General features: G+C 38.4%; 1 long non-coding RNA gene across 1 annotated transcript; it reads left to right on the top strand.

The window, feature by feature from the left end:
- Positions 1-509: 509 nt before the first annotated feature.
- Positions 510-16,939, top strand: LOC142176469 (uncharacterized). The gene is made up of 2 exons (XR_012705104.1): positions 510-3,545; positions 16,489-16,939. It is a non-coding gene; the product is annotated as an uncharacterized LOC142176469 (long non-coding RNA).
- The last annotated feature ends 2,911 nt before the right edge of the window (positions 16,940-19,850 follow it).

Genomic DNA, 19,850 nt, shown 5'->3' with positions numbered 1-19,850 from the left:
AAAAAAAGGGGGCGCGACAATTGATAAGGGGACTGTGGTGAGTGCTGTTGGAAAATGGTGTTTTCTCACTCTAGAAGTCTAGTGAGAAGGAAGAGAATAACAACGATATCTTCCTTAAATGCTTTGTCTCACTCGATGTCAATATTCAAGGAGTTTTTCTGTCTGTCTCTGTTTTCCTTTCCCTTTTCCTTTAATTTCTTAAATTAATATTTAGGGTTTAAAACTTAAATTAATGCAATTTGCCCATGTGATTTAGATCTTACCTCGGAGTGGTAAATTATGGCAAATTTACCCCTTAATCCTATAATATGAATTAGAAGCAATTCTTTGCGTCTCTTTCCAAGATTATTATTTGTCAAAGTAAAGGAATATAAAGGAAAAATAAGAAGGAACTTGTAAAGTTTATCATGACGAGTTACCAAGAAAGAAAAAAAGTTTATAATGATGCTACAATATAAGGCAACAAAGTTCAACATTTTTTTCTTTCTTTCTTTTACTTGAGTGAATGCTAATTGACACATGTGTTAAAGAGATAATAAATAAGAGTTATGGGTTAGAGAGAGCTTTCTCCCACACTTTTCGTGTCTTGTCTTCTTCCTTGTTGTTCCAATCATGCACATTCCATCTTCCCCTCCGTAAGACGATCCACCTAATACTACAATGATCGTAGACCCCTCTCTAGTAACTTCCTTAGGACCCTCCTTTATGCAAACATTAATATCTGACCAATTGCCAAACCTCTCAGTTCAACTAAACCACTGCCAACTAGATATGACAGATGAAATTTCAACCGAATCAACTTTGGATAATTTCATCCCCTTAACTGCACTAGATAAATCATGACTCTATTCTCCTTGGCAATTCTCCCTTATAGTTAAAGATTTTGGAAGGAAAATTAATCATTTAACTCTACCACAAAAGGTTATGAGTTTATGGAGACCTATTGAATCTTTATCCCTTATTGATTTACGTAATGATTTTTTCCTTATCAAAGGAAGAAAACATGGCAAAATCCCTCCACGAGGGACCATGGTTTGTATTAAATCACTTTTTTATTTGCCATTGGGAACCAAAGTTTATTGCATCTAATACTCAGGTAACCTATTCTGTCATATGGAGTCGTCTTCTCGAGTTGCCCATTGAATTCTATGATCTTGACATACTAAGCAAGGTGGGTAGCAAAATAGGCAAACTACTTAAAGTAGATAGTTGTACCTCCTCTACCACTTGAGGTAGATATGCGCGTATTTGTACAGAGGTCCCTATTGAACAACCACTTAAATCCCATGTGTTCATCGGTACACATAGATAGCAAATTCTATATGAGGGTCTTAATATGCTTTGTCTCCATCGTGGCAGTCTTGGTCATACTACAAGAACATGCACCTTTGTCCATCAAACACCCCTCTACCACAAATATTATCAGTACAACTATCAAATAATACCTCTACATTAAGCTCTCCACCAGTACCAGCCATCACTGAATCGGAATGGAAAACTGTAGTTTTCCTGTGTAGATAGGGGAAGCAACGATTGGTCAATCAAATTTCAAATTTAAGCTAACCCATGCAAATTCCTTCAAAGAATGGCCAACAGACAATGGAAGCAGGTATGGCTGCGCACTCAAAGGGACCCACAGGTATGTCCGCCGACTTGAACTATCATAAACCTAATTTAGTCGATACAGGTATTTCCACTTTTGACCCCTAGAGTTTCATTAACTCTAAATCCTTTAATCATCTAACAAATCTAGATTCCAATTTAGATCTTGCTAATAAATTAGATTTGGATTTTGATATGCAAGCTGCAGGCTCAACATTACAATAATCCCCCAAGGCACAAGATAAACAAGCCTTATCCAGTACACATATAGAGATGATACCATCCTCCTCTGTAGCCCACAAAGTGCAACACCACATGCATCCCCTAACTTCCCCCGTTTCCTCAATGAATAGTGCTTTTAATAACACTACTCTCACCCTAAGTGAGTCCACGTCATCCCCACCTCCCCACTCGTTCATTCACGAGCAAGTTCACAAATATTTTCACAAGTTTACTGATAGCCCCATCATCCCCTAGATGCAATGATAACCTAACCCAACTATCTCACCCCAAATTACATAGCACTCCAATGCTACAAGAATTAAAAGTTCCACAATTTTCTTTACACTCAAGCCCACGTGAAAAGCCCACCAATCTAGAACACCAAGTCCTTTAAGTTGGTTCACCGCCTCCAACCACCACTATTGAGCCTACAAATATAAGTTCAGTGCCTACTCGACTCACCTCAACTAACCAGCCCAATATCAATCACAATTCCCCTTAATCCACAAAATAATGCAACGTTACAACCAAGCATCACCCTCTCTTCGCACTCACAACCACAGACCTTCTCTACTTCCTTATCGCCCTCTCAATCTTCATAACCTATTCCCTCACAACATGCAGAACCACATACCACCACCCCAAACCTACCCTATAATATACATATTCCAAGCACCCTACCCATACACTCCTCCATAATCCTGGCTAGAACTGGGCCTCCAGAACCATGTGCTTACATTCACCATGATGGTTAACAACCAAAGAAGTGATCATCAAAATTCAGAACCCTCTGGACACTGCACAGATAGTGACAGAGGGAATGAAACTAGCCATAGAGCTTTACGGGCAATACTAGTGGGCGATGTCCCAATCACCATAATGGGGCTCGAGCCAACCTCCACTCATGCAAACCCACTAGCGGAATGCCCCACAGACATATCCCACGTACCAACAACCCCAGAACTATGACAATTTTCTCTTTTACCCACCATACCACTCCCCAATCCCATGGATTCATCAGGAACTCTTCATGCGTGCACCAACTCCACCCACCTCTCCGATGAGTCCATTCAAACACCTAACTCCATCCTCCAGTTAAATGACAAACAACCTTCCCAGTCCCAACGAAAATGAAATCCTTATACCTCAGGAAATAGCTGCAGTAATGGAGGAAATGAGGGAAACACGCATGGTACTAATATGGCTAAAGCGATGTCATATCTCCATCCTCAAAGAGCAGTACAAAAAAAACTACTTCTAACATGCCCACCAGAAATGATTCAATGCTCCATCGAACTTCGACCAACTGTCAACCAGAGGCGGGGAAGTTTGCTGTCATAATCACTCCAACACTTCAACCTCTAACCAGGAAGCCACGGAAGTGGAACAATAGTTGGAGACTCAACAAAATCTCCAGAACCAACCACCAACCAATAGTCGTTCGATGAACTTCGTCATTTGAAATTGTCGAGGTGCCCAATCCCCCGACTTTCGACACAAGTGTAGGAATATGCTTAACTACTACAAGCCAGCACTTCTTGTCCTCCTTGAAACATATATAGCTGACCATGAAAACCTTAACGGAGGACTTTGGTTTTACAAACTACTCTCAAGCTCCTACACAAAGCCAAGCTGGGCGAATTGTTGTACTTTGGAATGCAGCTACATTCAAAGTGGATGAAATTGCAGTCACTAATCAGGAAGTTCATTGCATGGTGCAGGTATACCCTAAACCTCAAAACTTTTTATTTTTTGCTCTCTATGCAAGCCCTTATCTTAGTCAGAAAAAATACTCTGGCAAAACTTAAAATGTATTGCATATAATTATTCGGGTCCTTGGCTATTAAGTGGAGATTTTAATGATATTATTACTGCTTCAAAAAATTTTGGTGGTTGCTCTTTAAATAATTTCTGTTCTGACCTGCTGCTTGAGTGTTTAAATCTGCAAATTAATTGATCTAGGTTTTCGAGGGAGCCGCTATACTTGGACAAATAAAAGAAGTAGGAGTGCAATATGATTTTAGAAAGATTACATCGAGTGGTAGCAAATTATGAATGGTTGAATCTATACCTAATTAAACACATGTCGCGTACTCACTCCGATCATTGCCCGTTACAACTTTCATTAGATAGTTAGAAGTACTATTTTTAGATTTGATACCATTTGGTTATCACACCCTGATTTTACTACTATTGTTAATGATAACTGGCATGATAATAATGAAGTTGTAGATGCCATAAGAGACTTTAGCACATCTGTTCAAGAATAGAATCATGCTACTTTGGTAATATTTTCGTCCAAAAGAAACAATTGCTTGTATGCATTGCTGGCTTACAGGCATCCACACATTACCCAACTAGTCATTTTTTACAAAATCTCGAAAAAGAGCTCATCCATAAGTTTAATCATATTCTCAAGCTTGAGGAAGAAATTTGAAAACTAAAATCACGAATTTCGTGGCTCCGAGACGCTAATACAAAGTTCTTCCACTTAACCACTCTTAAAAGAATACGCGGGAATCGTATTATGTCCATAAAGGATGCCTCAGGGGAATGGATTTTTGATACTAATAAAATAAAAAGCAATTTCATATCCTTTTATGAAAATTTGTATACCACTAAAGTAGTCTTTCCCAGATTATTCACCACTTCCCCTCTTTTTTCTCTAAAACAAAATGAGTGTGACTCTTTAATGCACCCTTTACAAGAATCCGAAATTCTTATATCACTCAAATCTTTAAAGCCAGTAAAATCTCCTGGACCAGATAGATTACACCTATTATTTTTTCAAAAGATTTGGACATAAGTGGGCCCTTCAGTAATTAAGTTTTGCAAAAATATTTTTCACAATAACAAGATTCCAGAATAAATTAATGAGACATTCATTTGTCTGACTCCCAAAACTCAGAGCCCCACCTCCCCAGCTCAGTTCCGCCCTATTAGCCTTTGTAATACCATCTATAAACTCATTACCAAATTATAGTGAATCGCGTCAAGCCTTTACTTAATAAGCTCATCCATACCTCTCAGTTAGCTTTTCAGCAAAATAGAAGAGATTCGGATAATGCCCTAATAGTGCAAGAAATTTTGCACCATTTTAGAACCTCTAAGTCAAAATGCTTCGAAATGCTGCTTAAAATTGATCTAGAAAAGGCATTTGATTGATTAGAATGTAGTTTTATACGTGAAACTTTGACGCACTTCAACTTTCCATCACTTTTGACTGAATTAATCATGTCTTGTGTAACAACTACCACCACATCTATTCTTTTTAACGGTAGTCTGACACAAGCTTCAAACCATCGCGAGGTATTAGGCAAGGTGATCCCTATCACCATATCTCTGTGCATGAAAATGTTATCACAAAGCATAAATCTAGCAGCGGATTATCAGTCTTGGAATCCAATTTACTTGAATAAGAAAGCTCCACCCATCTCCCACTAATTCTTTTGCTGATGACATTATTTTTGCTATAAGGATCAATACACGCACATGTCATTCTATCATTGATTACATAAATCACTTTACTACATTATCCGGCCAAAAAATAAATTTTCAGAAGTCCAAAGTCTTCTTTTTCAAATACTGCACACCGGAAGACAAACATTTTGTCACTACTTCTTTTAACATTCATGGAGGACACAAATTTGGAAAATACTTGGGATTTCCAATACTCAACTCCAAACCAATTAAAAGAGATTTTCAATTCCTAATTGACAATTTTAAAACTAGACTAGCGGGTTGGAAAACTAATTTTCTCGCCATGGCATGAAGGATTACCCTTATTAAGGCTACTTTAAACTCTATTCCAAATCATGTCATGTAAATCACATGTCTACCAGTAGGGCTCTTGCACAAGCTAGAATGTTATCAATGCAATTTTCTCTGGGAAACTACCCCTCAAAAAGAAAATTACATATGGTACGTTGGGAACAAGTTACAACATCAAGAGTGGAAGGGGGACTAGGTATCCAAAGATTAAAAGAAAAGAACCAAGTTCTCCTTGCTAGTACAGCTTGGCGATTGTTCCACAATCCCTCAACTTTACGTGCATCTCTACCAATATCCAAATATATTTCCTCCAATGTCAAACATTCATCTCAGCTTTCCAGAAGTTGGAAACATCTTCTTATGGGTCGGTCTTCATGCCAACAAGGCCTTATTTGGCGCTTATCAACGGGCTCCAACGTTAATTTTTTTAGTGGCCCTTGGTTAGCTCCGCATTAATCCCGCGCCATCAAATTCAAGGGCCTTTAACACTAGATGAGTCAGTGGCTACAGTTTCTCAAACTCTAAATTCCAATCCAACTGCTTGTAGCCAACTATCACTACAACTCTCACCCACTATAATGCAATTAATAGACCAGTTCTACCTCCCACAATATCCAATACATCATGATAGACTAGTTTGGGGCCCCAACATTAATGGCAAATTTACAGTGCATTCTTGTCATAAATCTCCAACAAATGCTTTACACCTAACAAACAGTTATGGATGGCTTTGGCGCCTACCAGTTCCCCCAAAAATTAAATATTTTCTTTGGTTGTGTGCTCATAATAAATTGCCAACTCGATCCTATCTCCATAGACTAGGCATTACTATTAGCCCCTATGTCAATTCTGCCAATTAGAGCTAGAAACTATCTATCATATTTGGATCAATTGTATAAATGCTACGCAATGCTGGAAAAATCTGTCTCTTGCCCCTTGTGGATTCTGTCACTTTTACAATGGATAATCCTCATCAAGGGATACACAGGCTCTTTTTGCTATCCAAGAGTTACTATACTCATGACTTACCTCCTCACGTCGTCATTGCTTAATACTCTATGGCACATCTGAAAAACCAGAAACAAAAATAGCTTTGAAAACATAAAGACTCAGGCAAACGCCACAACTATACGAATGCAGCAATACCTGGAAAAGGCATGTGATCTAGTTAGGCAATTCCAAACCGGGAAAGTTGTGCAGATACCAAGAGAGGAAAATGTCGAGGCAGACGCCCTAGCTAATCTCGCATCTGCGGCAGACGTGACGAGTACCGAAAATGCTTCTGTAATTCATTTGTTTCATTCAATACTTGATCATGACAAGAACGAGGTAAATTTCAATAACTTAACCTAGGATTGGAGGAACGAGATTGTCACTTTTTTGCAGTATGGAACCGTCCATGAAGATAAGAAAAAGGCTCACGCGCTTCGTAAAAAGGCAGCTCGGTACTGTTTAAAGCAAGGCAATTTTTATCGTAAAATGTTCGGTGGTCCCTTAGCAAGATGCCTCGGGCCTTCTCAAACAGAGTATGTGAAGATAGAAATACACGAGGGGCATTGTGGAGATCACGCAGGAGGAAGATCTTTAGTAAAAACCATGATTAGAGCCGGCTATTATTGGCCCAAAATGGAAGAAGCGGAAAATTTTGTGGATAAGTGCCAAAGATACGATAACAATATGCATAGACCTGCAGAGTTGTTACATCCGGTCATTGCACCGTGGCCTTTTATGAAGTGGGGGATGGATATCGTGGGTCCACTACCACAAGCAAAAGGCAAGGTAAAATTTTTGCGAGTACTCACTGATTACTTTACTAAATAGGTAGAAGCAGGTGCTTTTAAACAGGTACGTGAAAAAGAGGTCAGAGATTTCATTTGGCGAAATATTATATGTCGATTCGGCATACCAAAGAAAATCGTATGTGATAACGGCCCGCAATTTATAGGCGCACAAATCACGGAATTTTTTCAAAGTTGGCAGATCAAAAGGATTACCTCAACGCCTTACCATCCAGTGGGTAATGGACAAGCTAAATCGATGAATAAAGTCATTATCAACAATTTGAAGAAACGATTGGAAGAATCCAAAGGCAATTGGCCAGAGTTGCTACCTGGTGTTTTATGGGTATACCGCACAACAGCAAAAACAAGTACGGGTGAAACATCGTTTTTACTGGTATACAGAGCTGAAACACTGATCCCAGTTGAGATAGGGGAGCCAAGCATGAGGTATACACAAGCGACTGAGGAATACAATGAAAACGAAATGCGAATAAACCTAGATTTACTTGAAGAAAAAAGGGAAGCCACATTAATAAGAATGGCAGCACAAAAACAAGTCATGGAACAATATTATAATCGGAAAGCTCACCTAAGATACTTCAAGATTGGGGACTTTGTACTCAAGAAGGTTTTTCAATCCACGAGAGCGGTTAGTGCGGGAAAGTTAAGTCCAACTTGGGAAGGACCTTATAAGATTCACGGTATCGCAGGAAAAGGAGCATACGAGCCGAAAACAATGGATGGCAAGATATTACCTTCACATTGGAATGCCGTTCATTTGAAGAGATACTATTTCTAAGGAAAATAAGTATCCCCGGTCAGATATCCTCATTTTAACATTTTATTCTTGAATTATAAAAATTTTACTAACGATTTTAGATGATAGGCAAAAAGCTAACCCATACTAAATGATGAATCACAACCTGCAAGGCACGTGGAAAATTATAAATTTTCGGTCTAGGGTTACAACTATTCTGATAGAAATTCAAACGGGTTAAGCAGTCTTCATCTATAATCGCACCTCCGAGTCCCGTATGTTTTTTCCTTTTCAGGAAAAGGACCGAGTGAGAGGAGTAATCAAGTGCTCAAGATTTTATACTTTAAAGCTTAAACATTTGGGGGACTATATAATATACATAGGACATATGTATAAAGAAGATATCACAGGAGCAGGCATGGAAAATGAGGCAAGGGGCACTTCATCAGAAACTTGACCCAAATTTTCACTATCAAACCCACAAGCAAAAAACTGATCAACAGAATCACGAGCAGCCGTGGGAGTGTCATCATCAGAGATCACCAAGGTGTCTTCAATAGGCTCGGTTAAAGAAACATAACGGGGAGGAGACGCTTCATCCTCTGAAATAATGCACCTTCTAGCCCGAGGCCTTTTAATGAAGGTATTCTCATCCTGTTCTTCCTCTTCTCCAAAGTCTTGGGTTGCATCAACTTTCCTTTTCGATAAAGAACCCAAGATTATCTCTTGGGATCTTTCCAAAGAAACTCTGGAGGCCGCAACTACATCAACACTAATACCACGAATGGGAAATCCTGATAAAAAGAAGGATCAAAACAAATTCCAAAGGAAAAAGTGAATGAAAGTACGAAAGATATAAGAGAAAAGGTATTTACCATGCGTTTTCACTTTCCAACCAAACCGATGAGAAAGGTTTTTCCAAGATCTACCTTTCGTCGGGGCAACATTCAATAACCTTTCTACCCAACCAAGAAAACTGGGAATCTCATCAACAGTTCCCATGGTTGCTGAAAAAAAGGAAAAGGTTAAATAATAGCAAGTAAAATAAAGAGAAAAGATAGAAGAAGTTATAAAAAAAACTTATGTGCAAAATTCCACTTCTCAGGAAATGGAAAATTTTCTTGACCCGCTAGACCAACAGTGGGGGCGGCAACAAACCTGGCGTACCGGCCACGGTCTTTATCATCCTCGAGGCTAACCAGCACTCTCTTACTTCTCGCTATTAAAGTAAAAATCTCATGGCGAAAAAGTCTAGGAGAATTAAGGTGAATTAAATGAAAGAAAGTAAAAGACAGACCAACCATATTGGCCAAATGCCTTAAGCATGCGACAACCCTCCACACAATGGGGCCAATCTGTCCTAAACAAACGTCGAAGAAATGGCAGAACTCGATAATAACAGGATCAATGTGGGGTTTGAAATTCAGTGTAAAATAGTATGTGTACACGAAAGTAAACCTAGTCAAGTAAGACGTAATCCTTTGGTTTGGATTGGGAATTATAATGGGAAAGTCATGAATCCAATGGCAATCCCTACGAACAATAGAAATCAAACCTTCAGTGATTTGAGATGGGTAAATATCAGCACGATCTAGAGAAGGAACTTGGTTTCTGATGGATTCTCTATCGGTGTAAAAAGAAAGTTCTGCAGGAACAATTTCCTCTACCAAAGGTTCATGAATAGGTTCATTAGAGTCTTTATTTCTGGATGAAAACCTCTGGGAAAGAGAACCTCTAGTTGTAGAGGGTGGAGTAGAACTCGTTGAAGGAAAAGAAGGGCCACGTAAAAATGAAGATCCTAAACTACGAAGTGTTCCCCCTCTCCTACTTCTAACAGGAGCAAGAGAAAGGTTATTAACAATGGGGACTCTTCGAAGGTTAGGGTTTGAAGAAGACATAGTAGTACGAGGAAGAAGAAAACGAGAACTGGATATTCAAAAACTTTTTGTGAGAAAGACAAAGATAAAAAGTTATATTTATACTTACAAGTAACCGTCAAAGGAAAAGATGTAATGATGGAAACGTCATGATGGAAGCTATTGCTTCGTAATTAGTGAAGCCGTAAAAAAGCCCTAAAAGGCACTAAAAAGTTGCAGAAATAATCGGGGGATGCCACGTGTCACGAAAATTAAATGAAAATGACATATGAAGCATCAGTTCTATAGAAGAAATAATGGCGGCAATATTCCCGCTTTAATGAGATCCACTTCCCAAATATTCTATTGAAGAATAAATGGTAAGTGGGGGACTATCTGTATTGGGAAAAATTAAGTTCATATACAGAATTAAGTGTGAGGTGGCATGTCATGACACGTGGACAAGTAAGACAAGTGACAGCTGGCAATGAATAGTTGAAGAGGCACGAGCTTCAACATGCACGGGCATAGATCCAAGGAAGCCGGAAAGGATAAGTGCTCGAACCTATTGATATTTGGGAATCGCACCAGAAGGATGAACTTAAATAGCAAAAGGGGTACAAATATGAATTATTGGTAATTAATAGGCATTAATTACGGAAGGTGTTATGGAATTTATATTGAATTAGTTATGATTACCAATTATAACGTTACATTCAATGTCATTAATTGTCATATAGACTCTATTATGAGAGGAGAAAAACGTACTACTTAGAGATAGCTATATAAGGGGAAGATTGAACATTTGTACCAAAGGAAATCATATGTGATAACGACCCGTAATTTATAGGCGCACAAATCACGGAATCTTTTCAAAGTTGGCAGATCAAAAGGATTACCTCAACGCCTTACCATCCGGTGGGTAATGGACAAGCTGAATCGATAAATAAAGTCATTATCAACAATTTGAAGAAACGATGGGAAGAATCTAAATGCAATTGGCCAGAGTTGCTACCTGGTGTTTTATGGGTGTACCACACAACAACAAAAATAAGTACGGGTGAAACACCGTTTTCACTGGTATACGGAGCTGAAGCACTGATCCCAGTTGAGATAGGGGAGCCAAGCACAGGGTATACACAAGCGACTGAGGAATCCAATGAAGAAGAAATGCGAATAAACCTAGATTTATTTGAAGAAAATAGGGAAGCCACATTAATAAGAATGGCAGCACAAAAACAAGTCATGGAACGATATTATAATCGGAAAGCTCGCCTAAGATACTTCAATATTGGGGACTTCGTACTCAAGAAGGGTTTTCAATCCACGAGAGCGGTTAATGCGGGAAAGTTAAGTCCAAATTGGGAAGGACCTTATAAGATTCACAGTATCGCAGGAAAAGGAGCATACAAGCTGAAAACAATGGATGACAAGATATTACCTTCACATTGGAATGACATTCATTTGAAGAGATACTATTTCTAAGAAAAAGAAGTATCAACGGTCAGGTATCCTCATTTTAAAATTTTATTCTTGAATTATTAAAATTTTACTAACAATTTTAGATGATAGGAAAAAAGCTAACTCGTACTAAATGATGAATCATGACCATCAAGACACATGGAAAAGTATAAATTCCCGGTCTAGGATTACAACTATTCTGATAGAAATTCAAACGGGTTAAGCAGTCTTCATCTATAATCGCACCTCTGAGTCCCGTATGTTTTTTCCTTTTCAGGAAAAGGACCGAGTGAGATAAGTAATCAAGTGCTCGAGATTTCATACTTAAAAGCTCAAACACTTGATGGACTATATAATATACATAAGACATATGTATAAAGAAGGCAAAGAAGACTGAGAAATAATCAAAGTTCAAGTCAAAGCTCGAAAGTCTACTCATTGAATGAATCAAGTGTAGAGCAAAGTTACGAGCCAATAACATAAAGCCAATCAAAAGAAAACCTTATGGTATCTAGGTTAAAGGCAATGTATAGAAATGGGTTATAAATAAAAATCTTTGGTTTTATTTCCTTTTTTGAAATCTGTTGTAAAGAAAACAGTTACAAAATAGTTATAGAAGTTATTTAAATACATGTAAGATGTTATTTAGACTTAACAAAGTTCAGAAGAAAACTTTATCAAAGTTATTTAAAGAAACATGTGTATTCTTATTTCTTTTATCGTACGTTTACACCATTATGAAGTTGAGACGTCTTCTTCATTAAGTGTCGAATATAAAAGGGCCCTCTTTTATATAATTCATGTTTGATTCAAACATCCATGAAGTTAATAAAAGCATTTTATGAAACAGAAATGCAAATAAAGGGTAAAACATAAACCCGTGAATTAACTAACAAGTCCTTAAGTATAAAGGCAAGAACGAGCAAAACAGAAGCTCAGAATAACTAAGTTAAAATAGAAAACTTCTTAATATTAAAAAGTTTAGGCTATGTATGAGCCTAGTCTTAAACTATTTGTCATTTATACAAAATGCCCCGAAAAGGTCTGGGGACTTGTCGTTTCCAAAAACTAAACCCCCAAATGGGACCGGGGGTTAAAACCACATTCCACCCAAAGAAAAAAAAGAGAAGTCACATTCCATAAACTTTTCACTAAGGAGCTGAAGAAGGATATAAAGCAGAGTCACCAGCAGCAGAAGGTTCGAGTTGGCTTGAAGGAGTTAGAGCATTCACCGTACCCATATCATCTTCAATATGCTCGGGAGTATTAGCCATGGGAGAGGGAAAATCTTGGCCTTGCTGAGTCTTTTCAGTAGTCTCTTTTATCTTAGCTAACTTAGCTTCCAAGTTAAAGCCCTCTTGGCTAGCTTCCACAAGGGTATCATGGCGTGTGTTTAAAATTGCCCAACTCACTTCAATTGCAGTCTTGTCCTCAAGAATCTCATAATCTTTCTCCCATTGATCAATCTCATTTTTGATTTTTTCATTCTCAGCCAAGGCAGAATCGTAAGAAGCTTGAAGAGGAGCACGTGAACTTTCTAAGAAATAGACCTTATCAGAAAACTCACGGAGATCTTCTTGAGTCTGAGTTAAAGTTTGCACAAGTTCACCAGCATAAACTTCTTTCTCACTTAACAAAGCCCTCAGTTCTCTGATCTCTTCACTGGCCTTGGAGAGTTGCTCAGAAAAAGACGTTTCGAGAAAATTCTTATCTTTGCCAACTTGGTTTGAGGAAGCCTTCTCAACCGCCAATTCTGAAGTTAAAACCTTTAATTGCTACTCTAAGGTGCACTTGCTCTCTTCTAACACTTCCATATCAATTTGAAGGCTTTCCTACTGTTCTCTCCAGTTGTCCGCTTCAGTTTGATAATCATGCATTAACTGCTCCGTGTAAGAAACCCTCTTCATCATCTCTGTGCCGACTAGATTGATCTGAAAAAGAAAAAGAGAGGTAAGAACCTTAATAGGAGAAGGGCGTAATAAAGCATGAAAAGGGATACCTTTAAATATGACTGCACTATGTCGTTCATCCAAGTCAAAGAGTTGTGGCTCTCAAGCTTGGATCTCTCAACTGGGCCAATCAAAGGTTTCAACCACACATCAGCCCGACATGATTTTCTCAAAAGATTACTATCGGCAGGAACCACGATGATAACTTGCTTCATAGCTCCACTTCCACTTGAGGAACCAACCTCAATGTGATGAACAATTGTAGGAGGAACTAAGGAAGGAGTCAAAACAGCATGGGGCAGAGCAACAATGACAGTAGTCACAACTGGTAAAGAAGATATCATAGGAGCAGGCATGGAAAATGAGGCAAGGGGCACTTCATCAGAAACTTGACCCAAATTTTCACTATCAAACCCACGAGCAAAGAACTGATCAACAGAATCACGAGCAACCGCGGGAGTGTCATCATCAGAGATCACCAAGGTGGATTCAACAGGCTCAATTAACGAAACAGAATGGGGAGGAGACTCTTCATCATCTTGAATAATGCGCCTTCTAGCTCGAGGCCTTTTAATGAAGAAATTCTCATCCTATTCTTCCTCTTCTCCAGAGTCTTGGGTTGCGTCAGCTTTCCTTTTCGATGAAGAACCCAAGATTATCTCTTGGGCTCTTTCCAAAGAAACTCTGGAGGCCGCAACTACATCAACACTAATACCAAGAATGAAATCCCGATAAAAAGAAGGATCAAAACAAATTCCAAAGGAAAAATGAATGAAAGTACGAAAGATATAAGAGAAAAGGTATTTACCATGCGTTTTCACTTTCCAACCAAACCAATGAGAAAGGTTTTTCCAAGATCTACCTTCCATCGGGCAACATTCAATAACCTTCCTACCCAACCAAGAAAATTGGGAATCTCATCAACAGTTCCCATGGTTGCTGAAAAAGAGGAAAAGGTTAAATGATAGCAAGTAAAATAGAGAGAAAAGATAGAAGAAGTTATAAAAAAAAATTTACGTGCAAAATTCCACTTCTCAGGAAATGGAAAATTTTCTTGACCCACTAGACCAACAGTGGGGGCGGCAACAAACCTGGCATACCGGCCGTGGTCTTTATCATCCTCGTGGCTAACCAATACTCTCTTATTTCTCGCTACTAAAGTAAAAATCTCATGGCGGAAAAGTCTAGGAGAATAAGGTGAATTAAATGAAAGAAAGTAAAAGGCAGACCAGCCATATTGGCTAAATGCCTTAAGCATGCAACAACCCTCCACACAATGGGGCCAATCTGTCCTAAACAAACGTCGAAGAAATGGCAGAACTCGATAATAACTGGATCAATGGGGGGTTTGAAATTCAGTGTAAAAGGGTATGTGTACACGAAAGAAAACCCAGTCAAGTAAGACGTAATCCTTTGGTATGGGTTGGGAATTATAATGGGGAAGTCATGACTCCAATGGCAATCCCTACGAACAACAGAAATCAAACCTTCAGTGATTTGAGATGGGTAAATATCAGCATGATCTAGAGAAGGAACTTGGTTTCTGATGGATTCTCTATCAGTGTGAAAAGAAAGTTCTGCAGGAACAATTTCCTCTACCAAAGGTTCATGAATAGGTTCATTAGAGTCTTTATTTCTGGATGAATACCTCTAGGAAAGAGAACCTCTAGTTGTAGAGGGTGGAGTAGAACTCGTTGAAGGAAGAGAAAGGTCACGTGAAGATGAAGATCCTAAACTACGAAGTGTTCCCCCTCTCCTACCTCTAACAGGAGCAAGAGAAAGGTTATCAACAATGGGGACTCTTCGAAGGTTAGGGTTTGAAGAAGACATAGTAGTACGAGGAAGAAGAAAACGAGAACTGGATATTCTAAAACTTTTTGTGAGAAAGACAAAGATAAAAAGTTATATTTATACTTGCAAGCAACCGTCAAAGGAAAAGACGTAATGATGGAAACGTCATGATGGAAGTTGTCGCTTCATAATTGATGAAGCCGTAAAAAAGACCTAAAAGGCGCTGAAAAGTTGCAGAAACAATCGGGGGATGCCACGTGTCACGAACATTAAATGAAAATGACATATGAAGCGTCAGTTCCAGAGAAGAAATAATGGCGGCAAATATTCCCGCTTTAATGAGATCCACTTCCCAAATATTCTATTGAAGAATAAATGGTAAGTGGGGGACTATCTGTATTGGAAAAAATTAAGTTCATATACAGAATTAAGTATGAGGTGACATGTCATGACACGTGGACTAGTAAGACAAGTGACAGTTGGCCAAGAATAGTTGAAGAGGCACGAGCTTCAACAGGCCGGGCAAAGATCCAAGGAAGTCAGAAAGGATAAGCGCTCGAACCTATTGATATTTGGGAATCACACCAAAAGAATGAACCTAAATAGTAAAAGGGGTACAAATACGAGTTATTAGTAATTAATAGGCATTAATTACGGAAGGCTTTATGGAATTTGTATTGAATCAGTTATGATTACCAATTATAACGTTACATTAAATATCATTGATTGTCATAAAGACACTATTATGAGAGGAGAAAAATGTACTACTTAGAGATAGATATATAAGGTGAAGATTAAACAATTGTAAGGACACAAAATACTATTGGAATATACTAATTTACTTTGTTCTCTTCTGCTCCTCTTATTATTATTAAAAAGTCAATTTCATTTATTCATTATATATTTGATTATCAGTAACCCGAGTTCTTCTAAAATAAAGCTTTGACCGAAATTCCTATTTTTGGTTAAACATGCATGTCCTCACATCCCAAAGAAATAAGGAGCGCACATGTATGTAAAATGGTTACCCCCATACTTGTTACGATTAAATTGAACACGGATGGGGCCTCTGTAGGGCTGAATAGTTTGGCCGGCATAGGTGAAGTCTTCCGCAATTCCTCGGGACATTGGGTGATGGGATATGTAGGAACCACCACCGCATCAACTCCTATGGAAAGGGAACTGATGGCTGTCCATCTCAATCTACGACCTTTGGAAATTAACATAGATGCTCTAGAAGTGATAAACATTTTACATGACACCACAACTCTTTGCTCACATGTTATAAATGATTGCAGATTCTTGCTGCGCCAGCTCCATGATCCACCAGTTATGCACACATACAGGGAGTAAAATATAGTAGCAAATCGGCTAGCTCATTTTGGCTCCGGCTTGACAGGAAGCAACATAATTATTTTTGCACAACCACCACCTTTTGTCATGGACATTATAGTTGAAGATAGAGTGGGAAGACTTAGATTACGCTTAACCTGTCATAAACACAACTATAATTTTTTAACAGCGCATAGGATAGAGCGCCACAAAACCATTTTTTTGTACTCACCGAGATCCTGTTTGTTTGTAATAGTTTAAATATTGCAGCATCTGAGTTTTGTAACCCATCTAGACTCACAAACATGGTGGATAGTGATGCCCCGGAAACTAGCTTATGTGCTTCAAAGCGCAAACCCCCTGTATGTGTAACTAAACTTTAATATAATTAATCTTTCATGACCAAACAAAAATAAATGATTGATCCTGAGAAGAACTTGGTATCCTTATTGTTAAACACCATTATACGTAAGCGATGGCTATTCTTGTGAAGATGAGGAATTCTTTTAATATTACTCCCTCCGGTTTATAATAATTGACCGTTTGACCTTTGGCACAACCCTTAAGAAAATATTAACACCTAGAAAAAAAATAGGTATTTTGATTAAATTACCCATAATTAAAATTTGCATATTATTAACTTGACATATTGGGATATGTAAATTAAGGGCAAATTTTGAAAAAATAAACTTAATTCTTTCTTGATTATATAAAAGGTCACTTTTTTGGACTAAAATAAAAAGGACAGAAAAGTCACTTATTATGGACCGGAGGGAGTATTATTTTATTTTTCTAGAGGTAGCCTCATGACGGGGATAGTAAGATTTGGAAAAGTATAAGGTAATAAGTGCTTATTTTTCGAGCACATAATGTAACACAGAATTGAAAAAATGCACTAAGGATATACTAAAAGTTACCCTTTTCTCCCCCCCCCCCTCTAGTTTGGTTGAAGATAGTTGTTTACCCTTAAAATTGGATGACAATTAAATTTATAAGTGGTTTTAAGGATATGTGATTTCACTTGGCACAAACTGAGAAATATAAGAATTAATGTTAGAAATTAACTATAAAATAAAGAAAACCAATATAATGAGCGATAATGGCCCTCGAGCTAGACCACCCTCAAACCAGCTGAGTATGCTAATGGAAAGTATGAACTGAACAACAAATCATAAGAGAGAAAATGCAATGTACTGCTTTGTTATGCGTGAATATGATGATTACAAAATGATTAGAACCCCATTTATATAGTAGAGGAATTTCACTTATGGTACAATCGTAAATACGGAAGGAAATTCCATGATTGGCTAAATAACTGATCCTGACTTGATACGTGCTGAGATTTTCGCCACGGTCCTTGCCCGATCACAAATATCTCGGCTTTTCTATTATTCGACTTAGCAGGCTTCCTTCGATCTCGCTCAATCTCCATCCTGCTTCGGTCTTGATCGTGGCTGGTCTCGATCTTGATCAGTCAATGATTCACAAGATTAACAATCTATCTCCATGCCATGGTTTGATACAACGCGGGGTCGAGTCTTGGTCTGCCACCCCGGTTTCTATTAGCCATACAAAATTAGGCAAGCCTGATTTTGACCGTATACAGATTTTTCCCTTGTTTTTTGGAGTGTAATGACAAGAAATGACTTGATTTTTCCCAAACCCATCTCGATGGACAAAGACGTAAGTGACGATCTCGACCATGACATCAGCAACACGTGGGCACTAAAACATCTCGTTGGTTCGGATATCGAGGCATTAAATGATTGTCGGTTGTTGTCAGCCACTACTGGTTCTGAACCGTTGTCTTTAACCTATAAATGTATCTTTCTTCTTTTTCCCAAACTTTACTTTCAATCTATTTCATTCTAATCTTCATATTTCTTTGCTTCTCCGGAACCTCATATCTTCAAGTTTTTGAGTTTCTTTGTTTGTTCTTCCCAAAACACTAAATATCCCAATCTCTGTTCTCCCTTGCTTACAAAAACAAAATGGCTCTAAAACTGTTCCACAGAAAGAAAACTCTCCCTCGTCTCGGCTGACCGGCGAGCAACCAGTGGAGTCGCGCCCTGAAGAATTCATTCACGGAGGGTGCGTACTTGACTCCGACTTCAAGTTTGAAAAGACCCCCTCGGTTGCGGGTCGATTGATAACTAGGAATTATGATACATTTTACACTCCTTCTTACTTGAATTTTGATTAGAAATATGTACAAAATAGTCCCAAAGGCTTACATGTTGTATTGATTGTAGGGTTTGGTCAACAAGGTGACAACACGTCAAAACCAGCTCAAAAAGGAGTGAAACATGCACAAGTACTAAGAACAAGTCCAAACACAGTGTAACAGGACAAATGCGGCCGCACTCTATTCTGTGTGGTCCGCAAAGAAGAAGTTCAGAGAGGTGCTCATTTCAGACATTCAAGCAATGCGGCCGCAAAGCATTTCATGCAGACCGCATTGGCTTCATTGCGGCCGCACTCGATTTTGTGCGGTCCGTAAAGCTGGAGTTCAGAGAGTTGCTAATTTTGGGAGTATTGCCAATGCGGTTCGCTGTACTTTTTGTGCGGACCACAATGGAAGCCACCACGGCCAGGGTGCATTTTGTTCAGCCCGCGGTGGCCAAGTTTAAAGATCAAAAGTTTTAAGCCAAGAGCCTCAGTGTGGCCGCACTCGATTTTGTGCGGTCCGCACTACCCTCACAGGGGTATTTTTGTCCAGGGAATTCGGCCTAGTATAAATAGTTTTTCCCCATTTTTATGTCATCAATTGTAGTTTTAAGCAGAGTTGCGCTCATGAACAGTGTCCCTTTACTATTTTGAGTAATTTTTCAATAGTTTTATCATTGAATCTTCAAGTTTTAGTTAGTAATAAAATATTATGAATTTTTCTTCATCTATTTCTTTATTTTCTTCTATTATCATGAGTAGCTAGACCTATTAGCTAGGGTTGTGGCTCAACCCTAGTATGGGTATTTGATGGGTCTTGTGTTTTAAGGCTTGAATGTCTATGAGTGTTTGATATTTGGACTAATTTATGGTTTTAATGTTGAATTAGTGGTTTCAATCACTAGTTTATGCCTATTTGACTTGGGATCTTCTTGAGAAAGAGAGCCTAAGTCTAGGAAAATTAGTCCAACAAGGAATTGAGGCGTATTCAAGAGATTGATAGCCCCAATCAAAGGGTTAAACCTAGAGATAGTAATACCCGACTTGAACCTATTGCACAAATTATCATACCCAATTGGTCTTGAGAAAGTCAATTAGGGATAAATCACTCAAACTACCGAGAGGTATAGAGTGAGAAGTATCATGCAATGGTTATATCGTA

This window comes from Nicotiana tabacum, chromosome 22 (assembly GCF_000715075.1).
Source record: "Nicotiana tabacum cultivar K326 chromosome 22, ASM71507v2, whole genome shotgun sequence".
Classification (NCBI taxonomy): domain Eukaryota; kingdom Viridiplantae; phylum Streptophyta; class Magnoliopsida; order Solanales; family Solanaceae; genus Nicotiana; species Nicotiana tabacum.
Note: the sequence above shows the minus strand (reverse complement) of the source record. Positions and strands in the feature narration are given on the sequence as shown.